Source organism: Leiobunum rupestre, chromosome 6 (genome assembly GCF_980474605.1).
Source record: "Leiobunum rupestre chromosome 6, qqLeiRupe1.1.hap1, whole genome shotgun sequence".
NCBI lineage: Eukaryota > Metazoa > Arthropoda > Arachnida > Opiliones > Sclerosomatidae > Leiobunum > Leiobunum rupestre.
Genome location: NC_143389.1, coordinates 18,315,582 through 18,321,581, shown reverse-complemented (window position 1 = coordinate 18,321,581; position 6,000 = coordinate 18,315,582).

Below are 6,000 nucleotides of genomic sequence, written 5' to 3'. Positions count from 1 at the left end.
AAATAACTGTAATTTTTACATAATTATTCTGTAAGTAAAAATTTTGTTTTTATCTGTTAAAAAAACAGTTTGTAACTGTAAAACTTTATTTCGGAAATGTCTGTAAAGAAATCAGAACATTTCTGGAATGATGGTTTGCCAGATATTTTCTGTAATTCATACAATATAAATTTATCTCAGTGTATACACCAGTTGGATATATATTTTAATTGTTGAAATCTCGCATTATTAGTATTATAATTTATGTTAAAATATTACACCCCTTCCTTTAGTTATATTAATAATTCCAAGGAGCCACTCAATTCATTTCTAAAAATTGTTCTATTGAAAAAATCCAGTTCAAGACAATACTTTATGCAAAGTAATAATAATAATATTCAGCTAAGCTAATGCTTTATGTACATCTGTTGGCTTTAGTCAACTAGCGAATTATAAATCCAAGTGTCCGGGTTATTATGATTAGGGTATAAATGAAGGATTTTTTTTTAATTTTGCGTGAAATTCAGTGGGTTTGTTGAATAACGAGGTAGCACCAAAACATTATTAAATATGGTATAATTGTATAATTAAGTTTAAAATCATTTTAATTTATATAGAGAATAGAATTAAATAAAATGGAGAAATGCGATACTATGTGCAATTTGCTAAATAACTTAAGAATTTTACCCAAAATGTTTTTATGATTTGATATAAAAAGTACCATTGTACTAATTTTGAAAAATATTTTATTTTGTTTTTGGAATGACAAAATTTATTTAAAAAAATAATATATTTCAATATTGAATCAGGAACTGTTTTGATTTATAAGTATAAACATGAAAAAAGTACTCTATGAAAGATATCAATTTAAATGATTTCTATTTCATAGTTTGAGGTTTTTTACTTAATATAACTTTGTCATCTTAATGTACGTATTTGAAATTCAATTTATTACAGTTCATATAACATTACATCATCTATTTGATGTTAATTGGCGACAAAATAAATAACTCATAACAAAATATAACTTTTTATAAGGAGATATTTTTATCTTAATATGGAAACCCTGTTCGTTATTGGTTACATTAAAATCTAGTACAATCGTCCTGAAACTATTTATTTTATTTCTCAGTTCGGAAGAATGGATATATATTATAGGAAAATGCTCAGCTACGCTGAGAAAAAAGGGGATATATAGGTAACCCTGGGCATTTTACTGCGGCTAAGAAGGGACAGGTATTAGAGAATATCGTACCAATTGAAAACGCCCTAACTAGCATCGTACCAAATGACATCTTATTAAGTGGCATCGTACCAAGAGACATTGCCCTAAGTGGCATCGTACCAAAGTGGCATCGTCCTAAGTAGAATATTACCTAGTGCTATCGCCCTAAATGGCATAGTACCTAGTGACATCGCACTAAGTGGAATTGTACCTAGTTGCATCGCCCTAAGTGGCATCGTACCTAATCTGGTACTGAAATCTATTGTGTATTGAGAGGGGAGTTTTGCTTTTCAGCCTATACTATAACGGCCTTTACATACTAAGTAGGCAAACTTTACCCGTATTTCAAAATTTGTCCTAAGTCATGGTAGTGTTATTACTATTTACATGTTTAATTTAAATATAAAATATATCTCCATAAAATAAATCAAGAATTCTATAATATAACGTTATTAAAAATATATAGTCCCCCCAGTAGTGACGTTTTCCACATTGCTTTGCGTCATCACAATAGCTTTATTAATGCACAACATTTTTAAGAATTTTTTTTCTCAGTGGTAGAGTAAGCACTTTACTGACTTTACATACATTTTGCCACGGAACTTTTAAGCCGCTTTAATTTGGGAATGTTAAGGTTTATGGAATTTTTCTCATTACGTCATCCAACGCGCATTGGCCCACGAATCAACGTTTTTATTAAATTATAAATTCCTTTTAATCATAATTAAGAATAGGACTGTACTATAACTAAAAAGTAATTTTTAAATACGGGTAAAGTTTGCCTACTTAGTAGCCGTTATATATAGTCCGTCGGCCAACCAAAATTTTGGTACCACCTGGGCGGGCAAATTCCTACCTATACCACGTTGTACATTATGACCCCCTTATAAAATTTTGACGTGATAGCAATCTCGTGGGGGTAGCTTAAGGGGGTCAAAGGTCTTTTTGGTGAATCTTTCGAAGCGTATATCTCGTCAGCCTCTGAACCGATTAAAACGGGGATTACATCAAAAAATTCCTTGAACAAAATGCCATCGTTTGTGTATTAACACGATGTTGTCACGTCCAGGGGTCACGTGTAAAGGCCACGCACCATAAAATATGGTTTCGTGGTCAAATTGCCCTAAATACTTGATGCATATACTCAAATTAAAGGTCTTGACGAGGGGAATACGATTATGTATGTATTAGTGCGATTCATAGTTAAATATATCACTTAATTACTAATATTAACCTTGTTTTCACCAGTTCTACAATTAGTTTTTCAGTTAAATTCTAGGTCTAGCTTCTTGCACGATTTTGTCTTGCTTTAGTTGTATGTAGAGGTACGTTCTAAAACGCCTCACTTGGTGGCTCTGAAGTGGTGGAAATTTCAAATTTTAATAACGGATTTTTAACCTCCTCTCCTACTCCATCTTTAACTACTCGACTAGGCATAAGTGAAAACTATACCGTTATGACACCTTTGAAATCGTACGTTGCTTTTGTTTGTTTTCTAATGCAAATAAGTAAAATTATTCTCTGAATTCTGGACAAATAATAAAATGGAGAATTCTGAAGGGCTTCCACAAAAGTGTATAATCCATTGCTGTGACGATGAATCTAATTTGATATCGCCTCAAGATATTCAATCTTGGAACTCATTGAAAAGAGCGGCCGAAATAAGGCGTCATGAGCCAATTTTAAAAATCGCAGAAAGTGTATCAGGTACTGCAATACCCGGTGTACAATACCATAGAAAATGCCGTAGCTTATTCACGATGAAAAGAGACCTAGAGAAAATTACTTTAAAAAATAACGAACGAGAAAATCACCCTGATCAAGCTTCAAGTTCTGACACGCGTTTGGTAAGATCAAAGCCAACTTCTAGAGTTTATGACATTAAGTGCATTTTTTGTGAAAATGACAAGTTTTTACGTGGAAAAAAAACTAGAGAATCTCTTATTAAATGCTGTGACTTGCGATCTGATGAAAAAATTAGGGAGGTAGCAACAAAGAAAATGGATGCCCGAATAATTAGTGTGGTATGTAGAGATATAGTTGCTGCCGAAGGGCACTATCACCGTACCTGTTACCGCACATATACGAGGGGAATAAAAGATCTGAAGGATTTAGACCGACAACAATCTGTGGCTAGCGTATAATCTTCTATTCGAGTTTGTCCGGAACGATGTCATATTGAAATCGCAAGTTGTGTCGATGGTATATCTGACTGAAAAGCTTGTTTTCTTTATGAGTTACTTGGGAGTAACCCAGGTAAAAGACTCAACGAAAAAACATATTCGTCGGAAGCTGGAGAACGAATTTCAAAGTAGCATTTGTTTACTCTCTTTATACCCTACAAATATATCACTTCACGAGTTGATCAAAGAAAATTACTCTTTAAAAGCCCAATTAAATTCACTCAAATCCGAACTAAATTTTGATGACAACATCGCCACAAAATTCGCCCTAAAAGTAAGAGATGAAATTAAAAGCAATCCTACCCCTCAGCATTGGCCACCTAAACTGGATCTATTAGAGGACCAATTTGTCATTCCAAAGACATTATCCAAGTATCTGTACACTTTACTGTGCAAAAACGAAATCAAAGACAATCCATCTCCACGAACTCTGCGCTACGTTTCATCTTTTGCCCAAGATTTAATATATTCCGTCACAAGAGGCCAAACCCATCTTCCAAAGCACATACTTCTAGCTTTTGGAGTGAAGTCTCTAACTGGCAATGCCGAGTTAATACACGTTTTAAATCGGTTTGGACATTGTATATCTTACACTAAGTTGGAAGAGATTGATACAGCGCTCTGTATTCAAAAGCTTACCGTGCAAGAATACGGATGTTCTGTTATTCCATCAAATATCTACCCTGGAATACACACAACTTTAGCTTGGGACAACATAGATCGGCTGGAAGAAACGCTAGACGGAAAGGGAACTTCACACCGCGTTAACGGAATTGCAGTTCAACCGAAAATGTTTGGTCCTCACCCTTTAAATACATTGCCATCTATAGAGAAAACCAAACAAAGAAGCGTAGCAGTTCAACCTCCTATTTTAGAAACGTATAACGTCGGTCAGAGAGTTGGTCCAAGAAACATATTGACTACTGAACACCAGGACGCAAGCCACCAACTTAAACAATCCCAGTATAAAAATATCGTTTTGATTATCTCTCGCCTATTACAACAAGACTCTCAAACTATGGAAAGTTGGACAGGATTTAATATTCTTACGCAACCCCGGGAAGGCATAACTCAAGACTCAGTCGGGTATTTGCCAACTATTAATTCTCCGGCAACTGATTTTTCAACTGTCTTGGAATTTTTGAATCAGTCACTGGCTATAATGAAATCGTTGAACCTTACTGAGATTGTTTGCGTTTTTGATCAAGCCCTTTACGCGAAAGCAATGGAAATACGTTTCAAACACCCCGAAACATTTCACAGTATAATTCTAAGAATGGGTTCCTTTCATACAATTTGTACCTACCTTGCAGTTATCGGAAAACGCTATCAAGACGCTGGATTGAAAGATATGTGCATCGAAGCTGGTGTTTTAAGTGAAGGTTCTATTTCTGGCGTCTTGGAAGGTCGTCATTATAACAGAGCAGTTAGAGTACATAAACTTTTATACGAAGCATTGCTGAGATTGGCGTGGAAAGGTTTCCTTGAATGGTTTCAAGAAACAAGAAATGACGACGACCAAGAGTGCTTGAAAATAGTCGTTGAAATGATATCTAGTTTCAGCGAGTCAATTGGTTACGATTCCTTGAACAAGGTTATACAAAGTGCTTCATTCTCAAGAATTATAGTAAAGTTTGAAGAATACATGGAAATTTTGAGAACCTATAATGGAACTTTATCTCAATTCTGGGTATCTTATATCGATATGGTTGATATTCTTCTAAATTTGATCAGATCGACAAGAGAAGGAGACTGGTTACTTCATCTATCGTCCATTCGAAAAATTATACCATGGTGCTTTGCTTACGACAGAATAAATTACGCACGGTATCTTCCCGTCTACTTTGCTGAGATGTCACAACTTCCCAACACTCATCCAGAGACGGACGAATTCCTGAGAGAAGGGGGGTTTTCCGTTCAAATTGGGCAACTGAATCCATTTGGACGAATCCCTGTGGATCAAACCATTGAAGAGACTATAAACAAAGATACGCAAACGGCGGGAGGAACCAAGGGTTTCAGCTTGAACCCGGGAGCAATAACTAGGTATTATATCACCTCAGATTCCAGGAGTAAATGTCTAAGACAGTTAAGGAACATAACTGATCAGAAAAAGAGCAACCCTAACCATCCTGACCTTCAATCGTCGAGAGTAAAAAGAGATGAAGTTGATATCCAATCTCTTCTACAACTAATGGAAAGTAGTTGGTTGAACCCAATGCAACGAGGAGAGACTGACTTGGTCAGTCTGTCTACTGGTGTAATACCTCCTGCCGTTGTCGAGAATGATCTTTTAAGAGCTGAAAGTGTCGGAGAACAAGCTTATCAAACTTTTAAAGAGGAAAGACTCGAAAATCTTTCAACTAGAGTAAATTTTTTTGACAAGATGAAAAAGTGCAACTTGAAAACTTTCAGTAGCATTAATATGCAAAAGAAAATTTGTAGCGGACAAACCAAAGACCTCATTCTCAAGTCGGATCACAATATCTTTAGCCATATGGTTCTTGTTGCTCAAAGCCGCCAGCTCAACATGAGAGAAGTTCTTGCTCATCCGCTTGGTCCTTTGCCTTGGGCTCTTGCAAATGCAGATGGTTCTCTGCGCAAGACAAACAA